We start from the raw sequence: 15,632 nt of genomic DNA on the forward strand, positions 1-15,632 counted from the left end.
CAGAAGATTTGCACCAATCTGAGGTGTGAGCAAACCTGAAAGTTGGAGTTGGAGGTTTGAGCGAAACCTCTCAAATCTGTGGGTTCAAACCACATCTGCGAAGACAAGTTGGAGCGTGTGGACAGGAGATCGCCGCAAATCTGGCGCGAAACAGCTGTTTGTTCAGTCTAGTGTTTGTATTTGTGCGCACAGGGCATTAAAATGGCTGATACTCGTCAGTGTTCTCGAGAGTTTGTAAGTGAATTCATTTAAATATATAGAAACCACCCATGTTTGTGGAAGATTAAAGTAAAGAATGTGGTGACTGAGACAAAAAGACAGGAGCATACAATGCTCTAATTGAAAAATTGCGGGTATTATTTCACTCAACTCTTGTTTCGATATTGCAGTTGAAAATTCCAAATCCTAGTAGCTCCTTCCTGTTGCTAGGATCTTAATGTTACCGCCAGCCGTTCATGAGGAGAAATTTCCCTTCTCTATACAAGTACTTTTTCTCATAATGTGAGAGGTTACAAGCTTTAAGAGCTAATTATAAGTTTCGACATCCATCCGAAAATAATTTCGCCAGTCGTTAGGTTCGCCCTGCAACTCTCGCAGTAAATTTACGTGAGAAAACTGCTTTCGCTTTAGCAGCCACTGTCTACATCATTTTGACCGCTTTATCTGTTTCCTACGGTTGGTCTGAATGTTTTTTGCAACACAAGTTGCGAACACAGACCACAACAGAACTTCCTCCATTTCTATATTTCAAAATAACTGAATTAAATTTTTGACGTTTACGGGGAGCGTAGTCGCTTGCTACTGATTTCTTTTTTACACCGACAGATGGCGGGCGAGTAGTAGATTGGGGTTTGTGTCGTGTGAACACACCACATTTGCAGCGATCTTTTGGATGTACAGACATCTGCGCCGATGTCTGCGCAGACAGATCGTTGCGTGTGGACCGGGCTTTACAGAGAATCAATCTCCTTTGTGTTTTCCCAGCCTAGTTGCCGTGTACGAACAAAAACTTACTAAAAATAAGCAATGGTGGTAATTTGGAAGTGTTCAAAATCAATGGAAAAGCCGAAAGTACATTTGTTCGTCTGAGCAGTTGCCAGACAGCGCCAGACAACAGGCTGTACTGTGCATGCGCAGCTACGATGACGTAGGCAGGCCCTACTTGGTGCTTGCTCTTCTCATTCGCTTTTCATCACATTTCCGAGTTGAATTTCGTGCGTGGTGGGGCGTCACGTGACCATGTGCAGCCCTGCTGCATGTTGTTACGGGGACATATAGAGTTGTACTTAGAGCAATTGTTTTATCATATGCCACCAGATAAAGGGTGCAAATGAGGAAGCAGTTCTTTGCATAATATCATTTCAAACCTAGACTCCACAGCTCAAAGTACCATAACATTTTGCTATGTGGTGACTTTGACAGATTTTTTTTTAATTCGTACCCTGCAATATTGTTATGTAGCATTTCCAATCAGGTTTACATCTACACAGCACTGCAAAAAGCTAGTAAGATGGAATGCAAATTTCTTGCAAAAAAAAAAAAAAAAAAAAAAGTTTGTTATGTAGCTTACACCACTTACACCAGAATAAAGGACAACAAATTTTGTGACTATTTCAAACTGTGTAAAAAATTAACAAGGTTGTCTGTGAGGCAAAGAAACTGTACAACTGACAGTTTACATTCTACTTTAGGAATAAATATAAAGCCATGTGGGGAGTTAAAACGATAAGACACGGTATGCTGCCAGTCTATAATTTAGCACAGAATGGCATTCTACAAATTTAAGGTGTAAACACAAATTAAGAAATAACTTCAGGCCTAGAGAAAGTATTAGACAGGTGCCTTGTGATCGAAAAACACTGTTCCACAGAGGCCAGATTTGTAAAATTCCGCTACAGCTGTCAATATATTTGGAACAAAATATTTAGTTCAAAACTACTGACCAAATTTGCCTACTTAGTCAACTTCAAGTCAATCTTTACGTATGTTCGTACTATATAGCATTAAGAGATCTTACAGTGTCATAAAAGGAACAGGACATCAGAGACTACTCCAGCACCATCGGAATTTCATAAACCATACTAAAGTGCTTCAGTCTGCTCTAATTGTACATTTATATGTCCAGATGCACTCTGAAGTACCTGATATTCAGATTTTCTATGTGGTTTTTGTGATACCAGTTTTCTTGGAGGTCCAGTACTGTATTCTCATGTTTGGTTCTTTATAATGGTATAATGTCATTCGTCCCAGAAACTGAAAATTTGCAGTTGAAATTGAACGAAGCTGAAAGTAGCCAATTGTGCGGAATGAAAAAAACTTCGTTTCAAATAAACTAACTGCCTCAGCTGAAAAAAATTAATAGAAGCAAATTTCTCTACAAAACTGACAGAAACAGCTTCATTAAGACATTAATGGTTGATTGCTAATAAAGTGGAAATAATATAAAATCAGAAAATTGAAACTACCAACTTATTTTGATCTTTCATGATTATGAGAATGTATATTAATTCACTTGATGGCTCCCGCCCACAGAAATCTATTTTGTTTTCTATATACACGGGTCACGCGGAGGAGCAGCCCCCCTCCTCACAATATGCCTGCTCTGCGCATGCACGTATCTGGCAGCTTGGGCGCGCCGGGAAAAATTTTTCCGGGTAGCATCTGTCTATTTGCTGCTACTGCTCATACGGCAAACAGCCACGCTTGTAGTAGCCAGAAGCGAGAGAAGGCACTGCTCATACGCGAATTCAGCTCTGCGCATGCGCACGAGCCCGCTGGCAACTGCTCAAACGAACCTTTACAGACTTTCCTGAGATACTCATAATCAAGTATACCTATACCTAGACCTACCTTAGTGTTGTTAAGGGGATACGTTTACTTGCCTGTGAATGAGAAAAAGTTTGTGATGTGTGTGAAAGTATTTTTCAGTGTTTAACTTAGTTTAATGCAAAAATTTGACATTTGTAGAGTGCGAAGAGTGAGCGTGAATAGCTATATAGGAAAGCTTTGACTGTCATTCGAATCAACAGGTGTGTAGCGCAGTTTATGAAAGTATATGAAAGTTCGTATGAAATTATGCCTCTGTTAGCTCCAGAATAAAGTAGCTATAATTATCTCAAATTTCTAATTCAATGCAACATACTGTATTTGTATTAATTTATGCCTGATCGCTATGAGAGAAGCGCTTTTGTGTATTTCGTATCATTCTTAATATAGTGTGTGCATGCTAACAAGAAACAGTTGAATATCATTATATCTAGGTATACGAATTATGATAAAATTTAGAGTCCCATATTCTGCCAAATGAAAGTATATATGCTCCGAACATGTTCTGTGGTGCTTTCAAGTGCCGTTACTGTTGAACGAGGATATGAGTAAACCATTTCAATTGCCCCGACTGCAGAAAATAAATAATAATACAAGGCGTTTGTAGTATTGTCTGGAGAGCATGAAAGAAATCGGCAAAAATTGGAGTGGTCTGTTCACGTATGTGACGTAAAAGAATTATTTGTTAGTGCTAATTGACTTTAACAGAAGTTGCCGGGAATTACGTGGAAGCTAGCCTACGTCATTTTCAGATTGTTAAGTTCTTATAATATGAAGACATTTGTTGGTACTTTATTGTAGTACTGTGAATTGACACTTTTTTGTATAACTGTTATTCTGGCGCCATATATTTAACTCTCATTTCTTCTATTAAAACTACGTTGTTGGATCTACGTGAGCCTTACAATTGGGCGCATAGGTCTAGATTGCTATGGAAGTTATTTGTTGTGTACACAGAAACGACAAACTTGTTTTACGATCATATAAGCAGTATTAAAATATAAAGAGACGTGTCAACCACTCCCTTCGTCCTAGGTGACGCTCAGTCGTTTAGGTACTGGACTCGCGTTCGAGAGCGCATTGTTTCAAATCCTTGTCTGACCATCCAGATTTAAGTTTTCCGTGATTTCCTATATCGCTTAAGCTAAATGCCTGCATAGTTCCTTTGAAAGGGCAAGTCCAGTTTCCTTCCTCAGCTTTCTCTTATCTGAGCTTCTACTCCATCTCTAATGACGTCGTTGTTGACGGACGCTTAACATTAAACTCCCCCTTCGTCCGCCAAATGTCACAACACTGAGCACTTCTTCTTATATTACTTTGCCAAAGTTACTCGTCATTTTCAGTTTCTCCCATAAATTCTAAGGCATGCTTGCTGTGTTGTCAGGTAGAGTTCTTGCCAAGTCTAAAATTTTGTGTAGTCACTTGACAAAGCAACACTTTTATGTACCTGTATGACTGCTTGGGAACCTTTGCCATTTGAAGTCTGCCACAATATATTGTGCTAATAATGCAATGCATTTGTGTCAGTGTCTGGCTGTCTGATTATTGTAATGTAGCAAAAAATGTCCACAGCTACGGTCATAATCATGTTTACCAATGCTATTGTTTTACTAGATATTGATGATTGTGCTTTTGAAGGATAGATGGTATTTGAATTGTATGGAAATGTCTGGCTCTGGAAGAAATATTGATGAAGGTGCACTTTAGGTAAAACACTATTCTTGCTGCACAATTCTTACAACCTATGCCTTTCTGAATGAATGTTAGGAATGACTTGTAAGTAATATTACGTAGAGTAATCCAGTCATGCAGAGAGAGAGAGAAAGAGTGTGTGTGTGTGTGTGTGTGTGTGTGTGTGTGTGTGTGTGTGTGTGTGTGTGTGCGTGTGTGCGTGTGTGTGTGTTTTTTTTTTCCACTTGAGTACCTGCAAAAGTTAATTATTTAAAGAGTAGTTGAAATAAAAAGTTTGGTCCTTGAGTATGAAAGTTGTGTGTGTGAGTGGCATTCCTTTGGGTAGCTTAGACTGATATTGTTAATGAATCTGAAAACTCCATCTGCAGAAATGACCTCAATGCTGCCATTACTTGTGATACTTTTCAAGGAAAACACAATCATAGCCCATCCACAGATGAGCATCAGAGTGACCATGTCTGCCCCCAACCCTATAAGGGTTGTCTCCAACATAGTTATGAAAGTGTTGGATATGTTTCAGCAAAGCAGTTGTGACAACTACCAGGTATATTTGCTGTGTGGAAATTAGTTTGTAAACAGATTTTGTGCTGAGATTGGTGAGCTGCAGGAGTGACAGATTTCTTGGAGACTGACAAACAGGGTGGTATACAGTCTCTTTGCAAAACATAAATGCAAACTGATGGGTCGTTATTACAATAATGATTCACCACCCTTCTAATGCAGCCATTCTGATGTCCTCAGGAGAAATTAAAAGGCAATTCTCTCCTGTTTGAGTGACAGGTGGAGTTTTACTCAAAGATTCAATCCCTACCAAAGGAAAGTAATCTACCAGCATTTCAGCTGGCAAAGGTAAATGTGAGAATACATATGAAGAGAGCCTGAATTTCATTAATCATTCCAGTCACAAGAGCATGAAAATGAATCAAAGGATTTTCTATATTTACGAGATTACCATGGCATTAGAAAACTCATTATTGCTCAAACAATGGCAGAGTGTTTCTAGTACATACACGTCACAGATGAGACTCTACATCCCAAGACCACTAGGAAGCCATTGAAAAAAGTGGACTATACTTTGAGCAAGGTGCTGCAACTGCTGTATTCCCAATGAAAAGAAACCCAACCGGAAATTCTTAACCCAGATAGTTCTGAATTATTTTATTTCTTTTTTTTTTTTCATAAATTAGTTATGGTATCTTCATTCTGCAATAATGTTGTAAGGAAGAAAGAAAAATCAATTTGAGTATGTATTGTTTTTACTAGTTACAAAAATGGGCATACTTCCAGAAGGACATCAGGACAATAGAGTAACTTAGTGAAGTTCAAGACTTGGAAGTTATCTTCTTTAGGCCTATGTATTGTTATTTTCAAATAGATGTAAAGAAATTTGAGCTTTGGGGTTAAAACTCCTAATAAACACAATGAATAAACAAAATAATCTCAAAATATATTTTATACATCTGTATTATAAGTTAAAAAGCAAGAAACATGAAGTAGTTCATCACATTTCAGGCAATTTTGACATTTCAGTAGCTTCTCTTTTGTCTTTTCCTCCGTTGGTAATTGAGCATTGTAATGTCCCCTTCCAACGTTATCCAGAATCTCTATTTGCCCTCTTACCAGGATGGGGACTAGTGTAGAAGGGGATACAACCCGTCGGCTTTGGACAATGACGTCACAAGTGGCCAATCGAGAAGCGATTCTTCTTAGTGTTGTAGCTCCCTTCAGTGGCTGATAAGTGTTTTTTGGCTTAAAAAAAAAAAAATCTCACGAGATAGAATAAACAGATCCACTTTATTAAGCAATCAGTAAAAAAACGAAACTGAAACATAACAGCAAAAGCGAAAATGGTAAACTGCTCTCTGGCGACTTGTGACGTCATTGTCCAAAGCCGACGGGTTGTATCCCCTGCTGCACTAGACCCCCAGGATGCCCTCTGTTGGTAGTCACTTTTTCATTACTTTCAAGTATTGCTGTGACAGTTCGATGATGAAATGTCAGGTGATGCTGAAAGTTATCAAAGCAAACTGAGCTGGCCTAGAAAAGTGCTGGATTGTCCTCTCTTTCGGTTAAATCAGCATATAATGTCTTGGCTTTAACTTGAATAGCAGCTCCATAGAGAGGCATGTGCTGTTGGCTGTGATGCTCAATCCAGTGGTGCAGCATTTTTCCAATCTCCTCAAACAAGATGTTGTCACTCTAGTCACATGTAAGTTAAATATGGAGCAGTTTTTTGAATTGGTTCTGCATTGTCACATATAGTTCTCACAGTGGATTCATTAAGACCCAAAGCATGTGGAATGTCAACAATATGCTCAAGTTTCTCATAGCAATCCAAAACTTCTAGTTCTGTTTCAAATGAATACAGACTTTGCACACATTTCTTTCTGTTGACAGGCTCACTTTCTTTCCTTTTACCCCACACTTTAAACACAGACCTGTCAAGTACAACTTCACATCTCTACTGATCTGTTTTGACATACACAACAGGTGATGTGTGTTGGGATGAGCTGCTGCATTACTGCTTCCACATATTGTTAACAGATAGTAGCACTAGATTTGAAACTGAATTTTCATACTTGCAAAAATGTAGGTAATGAATCCGTGTATATCAGTTGTACTTGCATTTCGTTTCCCTCCTGTCCTTCAACAGCCAGGAGCTGATGCAGGTCATTCCCCTATCTGCCACCAAGGGATGCATTCTCTAGGGTTAAGTCTTCCCCGAGAACCTTTTGCTGTCCAGATTGTTATAGATAAATAATAGCAAAGATTACATGTTCTATCTATTGCTAAGGCAAACCATTTCAGTTGATGTCTGACGTTATGCCACTCAACACAGAAGCTGCCAAAAAATTGTCACCACAGTAACTTCCGACGTTGCTGTGGCTATCATAAGATGACAAGTTAAATAAAAAAAAAAAAAAAAAAGTTGACAGCACATATGTGTGGACATTGCAGCCTATGTTATTGGTAATGCCAGAACAATGGGAGCAGGTGTGTTGCTAGGTCATACCTTTGCTCCGATTCTACAACCCTCTTCTAACCATTGGTTCCACACATGCACAACTGTTGTAGAAGCTGGAATGTTGTTTGTTTTCTATTAGCCAATCATTGTGCCTTGTTTGAGCCCAACTTTCATTCTGATAGAGCACTATTTGATGGTGACAAGACATACTGGCTATTGTTTTCATGTTTCTGCTTCCGTGGTCCTCAAGTGAAGGAGGTTGGTCTGACACTTCAAACCACATTAAACTGCTGCCGAGCCTACATTTATGATTTTTGTATGCAATCCTAATTTTTGTGCCCTCATCCTCAAATTTATGATCATTTTGGCCATTCTCTCTCTCTCTCTCTCTCTCTCTCTCTCTCTCTCTCTTTCTCTTTTTCCCCCAGTAATGGAACATCTACAGCTAACAGGCAGTGCAGGCCTCATTATGTAAGAACATATTTTCTGTTATTTGTACTTCAAGCCTGCCATCAACAACACACAGTGCTACTAATTGAGTTGTAGATTCTAAGTTATTTAATGAAAAATCTGTGGGTTTTCTTTTTATTGTTCAGATCTTGTTTTTAATTTACCTTTCCTTAAACTGCAGAGCATTATTCTGTGCTAGAAGAATTGGAGGCTTCTGGCCTTCATATTCAGTTGTTTAGGTATTTTCGCAAATTGAGATGCATGAACCCCGCCATGTAGAGTGTGGACACATCTTGCCTCTGATTTTACAAAGCGTATTTACAATCCCATCTTGATTATGTATAAGCCTGATGTACGTGATTGAAATTATTAGCTGTAATTCATCATAACATAAAATTGCATCTCCCTTGATGCAATATACACTACTGCCCATTAAAATTGCTACACCACAAAGATGACATGCTACAGATGCGAAATTTAACCGACAGGAAGAAGATGCTGTGATATGCAAATTATTAGCTTTTCAGAGCATTGACACAAGGTTGGTGCCGGTGGCGACACCTACAACGTGCTGACATGAGGAAAGTTTCCAACCGATTTCTCATCCACAAACAGCAGTTGACCAGCGTTGCCTGGTGAAACGTTGTTGTGATGCCTCGTGTTAGGAGGAGAAATGCGTACAGTCACGTTTCCGACTTTGATAAAGGTCGGATTGTAGCCTATCGCGACATTGCTGCTCGCGTTGGCCGAGATCCAATGACTGTTAGCAGAATATGGAATTGGTGGGTTCAGGAGGGTAATACGGAACACCGTGCTGGATCCCAACGGCCTCATATCACTAACAGTCTAGATGACAGGCATCTTATTCGCATGGCTGTAACGGATCTTTCAGCCACATCTCGATCCCTGAGTCAACAGATGGGGATGTTTGCAAGGCAACAACCATCTGCACGAACAGTTCGATGATGTTTGTAGCAGCATGGACTATCACCTCAGAGACTATGGCTGTGGTTACCCTTGATGCTGCATCACAGACAGGAGAGCCTGCGATGGTGTACTCAATGACGAACCTGGGTGCACAAATGGCAAAACGTCATGGCAAAACGTCATTTTCTCGGATGAATCTAGGTTCTGTTTACAACATCATGATGGTCGCATCCGTGTTTGGCTGCATCGCGGTGAACGCACATTGGAAGTGTGTATTTGTCATCACCATACTGGCGTATCACCCGGCGTGATGGTATGGGGTGCCATTGGTTACACGTCTCGGTCACCTCTTGTTCGCATTGACGGCACTTTGAACAGTGGACATTAAATTTCAGATGTGTTACGACCCATGGCTCTACCCTTCATTCGATCCCTGCGAAATCCTACATTTCAGCAGGATAATGCACGACCGCATGTTGCAGGTCCTGTATGGGCCTTTCTGGATACAGAAAATGTTAGATTGCTGCCCTGGCCAGCACATTCTCCAGATCTCTCAGCAACTGAAAACGTCTGGTCAATGGTGATCGAGCAACTGACTCGTCACAATACGCCAGTCACTACTCTTGATGAACTGTGGTATCATGTTGAAGCTGCATGGGCAGCTGTACCTGTACACGCCATCGAAGCTCTGTCGACTCAATGCCCAGGCGTATCAAGCCCGTTATTACAGCCAGAGGTGGTTGTTCTGGGTACTGATTTCTCAGGATCTATGCACCCAAATTACGTGAAAATGTAATCACATGTCAGTTCTAGTATAATATATTTGTCCGATGAATACCTGTTTATCATCTGCATTTCTTCTTGGTGTAGCAATTTTAATGGCCAGTAGTGTAAATGCAAAGTTCTTTCTGTTTTCCACACTTCTCAAGACAATATTGTTGTACGCTCAGTTAAGGGGAATGTGTCATTAATATGACTTGTTACCATATATAATGGCACTCCTTGAGATTTGTCGAAAGAACTGTTTTGTGTAAAGAAATGTACGTTTGTTATTCACCAAGGATGGAGTAAACCATCCATTGTCATATTAGAAAATTGTTTTATAGAGTATGAAGTGAAAAAGAGAAGAAAAAAAAGAGAGAAAAAAATGCTTGACCAAGTTTTGAGAGCCTCGTATGATAGATTAGAGTTCCACTCTAATTTCATTGTAGTAAACACTGATGACTCAAGCGGCAGCTACCATGACTGTTTATTAATTCTTCTTGACCTTGTCATTCAAAACTCAACTGCAGAATAAATGTAAATGTTTCGTTGCAGAATTTTATCCATCCCTGCAGAAAGTGGAGCATTTGAGAGTTGGTTGTCATATACAGTTTGATTCTCTGACTGGTCCGTCACTCATATTGAAACTATTTAATTTATGCATGTACCCAAGAAACAGAGAAAGTCAGTTGTCACTTCTGTTACAAAACATCTCCATCCAGGAGGGAATAAGTTAGATCTGTTTTCAGGGCCTGTTTGAGAATGTTTTCACATGTGAATGATGTCATTTGGCACCCTCCCTGAGACATTAATTACCTTTCCTTGAGAGTTTACCTGTGTCATAAATATTATAATACCCCTCTCTAACTGAATGGTAGCATTTGTGCTTCCCACACAGTGGACCTGGGTTTGATTACTTTGATACCACCAATTTAAATTAACATGGCCATCACTTGAGTAGCATCAGGTTAAAAATATTCTGAGAGGGCTGTGAGTCTGAAGAGATATATTTTTAATTTATCTATAAACATTACTCAAAATTTTATTATATATACATGGTGGACAATGATTAATAGCGAAAACTGACATTTGTGGAAGTGTTTAGTAATGGAAGCAAAAACATTCCTGTAAATTTGTGAGATAATTGGGAATGGGGGGATATAAGGTGCCACTGACTTCAGTCTGGAATATTTTCTTAGTACAAATGTATTTTGAATGGAAATTTTTTATGTCAGTAATTATTAGTTACCCTTTTTAATTACAATTGAATAAAATTAATTTTTTGTGCCATGACTTCTTGTACCAGGTGACAGGAGATACGTTACATAGCTGCAGTAACATATTTAATTTTCGCTCCACAGTTAGGGATGTAAAGTGATGATTGAAATCAACATATTAAACTCTGCTGAGGGCAACAGGGCAATGAAAGTTAAAAAAGAATTTTTTTGATCAAGTCCCCACCTAATAAGGCTCAAATTTCACTCATGATCTGCCTTACCTGCACTCATGATCTACCTTACCTTGCACAACGTTGGGGAATGCGTTACATGCATGATGGGTCATGAGTAGATTTTGCCACTGATATAAGAAGATATCCAATGTGCCAATATGAGTCAAAATATGTAGGTTGCGCATAGCATGTACCTTGCTTCTTGAGGTCACCTGACTTCAATCCTCTGGACTTTTATGTCTGGGATCATCTCAGAAAGGAAATGTACTGCAGTCCCTTTGATACAGTTGAAGTACTGGAGCAGTGAGCTATACAATCTAGTCCAAATCTGAGATGATCTGGAGATCTTTGAAAGAATTCATAACTTGTTGCAGAGAAGAGTGTAGTATTGACTTCAAATACAAGGATGGCTTGTGGAACAGCACCTTTTACAGGTACAAGTGAACAGTAAATTGGGTCACTCCATGCCAACTGCTCTAAAGGTTCCCCAATGACCATCATGGATTGTGATGCAATTTTCTTGGAACAATTGCTTATGTTCCCAATGGACATTGGTAAAGTTTTATGATCATTCATTCAATACTTCCAAAGATATAGTCATTTGTTTGACCCCATAGGGCAGCCATCCAACAGTGCATCCATGAGTTTTGGGGAACTTTGAGACATAAAGATCTTTGACAATATTGTCTTGAAAGAAACGAAATAATAGAAAAGATTTCCTGAGCAAGTTGTGTAGGGATAATTTGAAGCAAAGTAGGCTGAAAAAATACTCTCTTGAAAAAAATGTGAAGTTTAGCTCTTTATATCTCAGGAAGTAATGCGGGATACACCTGAAACTCTGCACATAACAACTTACTGAGACAAGGTCTTAGAATGTAAAATTTAATCCCCCTACAGCTTTTCAGTTGTTCAGAAATTGAGGGCAAATTTGACAGTTTGTCTAACAACACCAAAAAAAAATTTTTTTTTGCCGTCTTCTACAAGAAAGACTTCTAAAAGCTCACTTAAACTATTTTCATTAGAAATACAATGTTCTAAACCACCTACAAAACTGTTTTTGATTTTGCAATTCGAGCGTATAGGGCCCTAATAATGACAAGTTGGAGGTACATTGGAAATAGGGCCCATATTCTGCTGATAGGCAAATTTAATTTTACGTCTTTTATTATGTTCCAAAATTGTTTAGCACTCTCTTGGTAAGATGATATCAAAAGTTTTATGACTAAGAAGTGAGATAAAGTACGACTAACTCAGAAAAACTTCCGAAAAGGGGAGTCTTTTTGACATGACTTGTCATACTATATTTCAGTCTGTTTTTCTGTTGTAACTGTGGAATCAAGCTGATTATAAAGTTCACAGTTTAACTGTGCATTATCAATGAAGTGGAAACCATGGTTGTAAAACTGCTGCATAACAGCTCTGTATTGTTTAAATAGCCAGTGGTGTTACACCAACGTCACATTGTGTAAATTTTGGTGGAGTCAACAGAAGTCTTCATGACATTTTTTAGTGTGTAATGCTATTGATATCCTAGTTTGATTCTGGTTTAATGTATAGTATACTTCATGTTAGCATAGTTTCTGGGTAGTGTGGAACATCAGTGTCTGCAAGAAAAATCGTATAAATGTCTTGGTATGGTCTGTGATGGCTTAACCACTGCTAGCTCCTTTTACTGTGAGAAAACCAGTGTCCCTATCATCTTAGGGGCCACAACCAATAGCTGTGGAACAGCAGCCGTGGCTGAGTTTCTGTACCATAGATTCCCAAACCTTACCATAGGTTCCCAAACCTGGTAAGGGTTTCTTTACACAGGATCCCAAGCTGATGATACATTTCTATAATTGTGAGAGGCCAAAGCTAGAGATGATCTCTTTTAGGATCCTAAGTTTATGTTTACTTCAAGCTACTTGCATTTTTTTACATGTTGCATTAATTTGCTGTAGATTGTCACGAGGAAATCGATACTGCTGACCAGATGTCACTGATGGGATTGTTTAGGAAGAAATTTTGAGAAGAGACAACCCAAAAAATTACACTTTTGAAATGTGATTGCCTCAAAGTATTAGAACCACAAGAAAATAGAAAATTGTTCTTTTTATTGAAGTCCTTATTCCATTTCATTTTTTGTGAAATGAATTTTGTGGAATTAAATGCTGCAGAGATGTGAAAAAAACTACTTACTTGCAGTTTTCTGAGTAAAGTTCATTTCTTAGTCAACAGGACATTTGATATCTTCCACAGAGAGTTCTAAATAGTTGTAAAATGTAATAAAGGATGTCACACTGAATTTGAGTACCAGTGGAATATGGACCCATTCTCAATGCACCTCCACCTTACAGTTGTTTTTAGGGCCTTGTATGCTCACAGTGAAAAATGAAATATAGATTTTAGGTGGTTTATAACGTGGTCTTTCTGATGAAACCAGTTTAAAACCGTTCACAGAAGACACTTTTCTTTGTAAAAGTGGTCCAAAAATAACCCCCCCTCCAATGGTTGCCCACAGTTCTTATGCGGATACATGTGTGGTGTGCATGGTTCCCTGAGCTATTGCAGCCTTTCACCATCCTATCACCTCTTCCTCGTCTTCCCCTTCGTGACGACCCAGCTATTCTCTGTTCCACTATCCCCTTTCACTCTTGCCTTCTGTTATCACTCTCCCCCTTTTTGGTTCTTCTGGTTCCCTTTGGTGTTTGAGCTCCCTTTCCTTAATTGTTTCCATTATATGAGACATTTGAGGAAGAACCCCCTTCCTAGCATCTCTTCTTTTGTGTAGAACATATAGAAGATACGTTTGGTGAAGTTGACTCCTTAGTAAGATGCAATCTGGTTTCCTACTGATTAAAACCTTTTCTGTCTGTCAATCAGCTTCCGTTTGTGCTTGTGAGCACTTAGGAGACATCCTAGTGATGATCTCTCCTCACCAGTCTTTAAACATGACCCAGAGAATAATCTTCCATGGGCACTTCCTCCTTCAGTGTGAAGAAGTCAGGACTAATCTGGCAAGGCGAAATGTTCATTTTGCCCAATGAGGTCCTACGGACAATTGAGATGACACCAGAGCTTTCATCCTTTCTTTTGAGGGGCATACCTTTCTGGAAATGATTAACTGTTGCGACGTGAAGCCCTATATGCCACTTCCCATGCAATTTTTCCGATGCCTCCATTTTGGTCACATGTCCCCATGATGTGAGGTGAATCCTGTTTGCAGCAATTGTGCCCACCCTCTGTGTTTGTGTGTGTGTGTGTGTGTGTGTGTGTGTGTGTGTGTGTGTGTGTGTGTGTGTTGGGGGGGGGGGGGGGGGCTTTCACCTCAACATGTGTGAACTGTTCCAGCCCACATTCTCCTTGCACCCCTCGCATATGAAGGACATAGCTACGCAGACGTGGGACCTCAAACTCAGCTCTAAGGTTGTGAAATCGTCCAGTGTCAAGGTAGCACCGCCATCACCCCATCCAGCTGTGCAACAGACAGACAAACTCATGCCTCAAGGGGCGAAGCCACCAGCTTCACAACCGGTAGGCAGGAAAGGACAGAAGTAGTACTCCAGTGTAGACTTCCTCCATCCCTCCAGCCAAACAACACCCTAGTCTTCCTCTAACTGGAATGACTCGAAGAAGTCCACCAAAGGCAAACGGTCTTCTCCTTCACCAACCCAAAGAGCCTCTTCAAAGGTGTCACCCTGTGGTACCTGTGCCCGGCCACTCTCCGTATCACTGGTGCACACCACCAACCGTTTCTCAGTGTTGGACTCCACAGACTGACCTCACAAGCAAGCCGATGCTTCTGTGGAACCCATGGAGCTGGATCCTCCTGTTTCTGTGCCCTACAGTAGTGACTCTACACAAGCTGTCACTCGGCAGCCACCGAGTTGACACCCGTACATCACTTCCTCATCATGACTGTCCACCAATGGAATGTTGGCGGCCTTCGGTCCCACAAAGAGGATTTACGGCTGCTTTTAGCATCCCCTTGTACTCTGCCTTCAGGAAACGAAATTGTGCCCTTATGACCGCCTTGAGCTTTCACATTACTTACTGATTCGTTTTAACCTTCCCCCTGAGGGTGGCATTCCATCTCATGGGGGCGTGATGCTGCTCATAAGGAATGACATTCATAGTTAACCCATCTCTCTGACTACCCATCTTCAAGCTGTTGCAGTTTGCCTTTTCCTTCCCCACCTGACTTTCTCCCTCTGTACTATTTATATCCCTCTGGTGTTTGATGTCACCAGAGCAGACTTCCTTCAGCTTATTGGGCAGTTACCTCCCCCATTTTTGCTACTTGGTGACTTTAATGTGCATCATCCCCTTTGGGATTCTCCCAGGACCTGTCAGAGAGGTGCCCTCTTGGCTGACCTTCTTAACCAACTTAACCTCTTCTACCTTAACACTGGAGCACCCGCTTTGCTTTCCAACTCCTCTCACCCCTATTCCAATTTGGACATATCCTTTTACACTGCCCAGTTTGTCCATTGTGTAGGGTGGTCCGTTCTTTCAGACACCTACTCGAATGATCGTTTCCCATGTGCTATCCGTTTGTTGACTCCTACCCCATCCATG

The 15,632-nt window shown here is 40.1% G+C and overlaps 1 protein-coding gene across 1 annotated transcript in view; it reads left to right on the top strand.

The window, feature by feature from the left end:
• Positions 1–2,823: 2,823 nt before the first annotated feature.
• The window catches only part of LOC126470556 (mucin-5AC-like), a 58,598-nt gene continuing 45,789 nt past the window's right edge, over positions 2,824–15,632 (top strand). The window contains exon 1 of the mRNA XM_050098494.1: positions 2,824–3,029. The gene's annotated coding sequence lies outside the window, so the exon portion shown is untranslated. The remainder of the gene's footprint in view (positions 3,030–15,632) is intronic.

Source organism: Schistocerca serialis, chromosome 3 (genome assembly GCF_023864345.2).
Source record: "Schistocerca serialis cubense isolate TAMUIC-IGC-003099 chromosome 3, iqSchSeri2.2, whole genome shotgun sequence".
NCBI lineage: Eukaryota > Metazoa > Arthropoda > Insecta > Orthoptera > Acrididae > Schistocerca > Schistocerca serialis.